The sequence below is a fragment of the Chrysochloris asiatica genome, unplaced genomic scaffold (assembly GCF_000296735.1).
Source record: "Chrysochloris asiatica unplaced genomic scaffold, ChrAsi1.0 scaffold00076, whole genome shotgun sequence".
Classification (NCBI taxonomy): Eukaryota; Metazoa; Chordata; class Mammalia; order Afrosoricida; family Chrysochloridae; genus Chrysochloris; species Chrysochloris asiatica.
In genome coordinates, this window is record NW_006408594.1 from 11,490,262 (window position 1) to 11,491,194 (window position 933).

The 933-nt window shown below is 43.2% G+C and overlaps 1 pseudogene; it reads right to left on the reverse strand.

The window, feature by feature from the left end:
* Positions 1 to 352: 352 nt before the first annotated feature.
* LOC102815460 lies at positions 353 to 587 on the reverse strand (annotated as a pseudogene).
* Positions 588 to 933: the final 346 nt, after the last annotated feature.

The following is a 933-nucleotide window of genomic DNA, read 5'->3' on the forward strand; positions in this document are numbered from 1 at the left end:
AAAGCCGTTTTAGCCAGCATACAGGCAAGCTCTGAGTTATTAAGGATCTTGTAGTAAAATACAGAAAAGTTAAGGGCCAGCCCCAGGCGAATTTGATGTGTAGGTTGCATCTCCTTCTTGCTTATATCAAATGCCTCTTGGTAAGCTCCTTGAGAAACATCTGTCGTTTGTTTTCGATCATCACCACTCGTTACTTCAGCAAGGTACCGGAAATAATCTCCTTTCATTTTCAGATAGAGAATCTTACTCTCTGAATTAGTTGCATTGGCTATTAAATACTTATCCAACAATTCCAGGACCATGGTGCAGATGGATCTCAGTTTAGACTCCACTTTCTCCTAATAGTCCTTAATTAGCTGCAACTTCTTGTTGGAAGTGTTGGTTTTCTGCTAGATGCTGGAGATGACACTCCAGGCCGACCTGCGGCCCCTGACCACGTTTTTGTAGGCCACCGAGAGCAGGTTGCGCTCCTGGTTGGACAGCTCGGCCCCCTGCTCAGTCACAGCTTTCATGTAGGTGGCCACGTCATCATAGCACTCGGACTGCTTGGCCAGCCTCACCTTCTGGATCAACTCGATCTTCTCCATAGTGGACGGATGGGCAGGCCGCGGCGGCCCATTCTGTGGTATTTTTAATATTCTCTTCCAACACCATAACTCAAATGCATCAATTCTTCTATGGTCTTCCTTATCCACTGTTCAAAGTTCACATACCTATGAGATTACTGAAAATACTGTGGCTTGAGTCAGGCACACCCTAATCCTCAAACTGACATCTTTGCTCTTGTGCAGCAAATTTGCCTAATGCAATGCATCATTTGATTTCTTTTTTTTTTTTTTTTTTTAAGTTTATTGTGAGTTGAGTGAAAGTTTATAGGGCAGATCATCAGTTCTACATTCAACAAATCGTACACCCTTGTTTCATTACAATGAT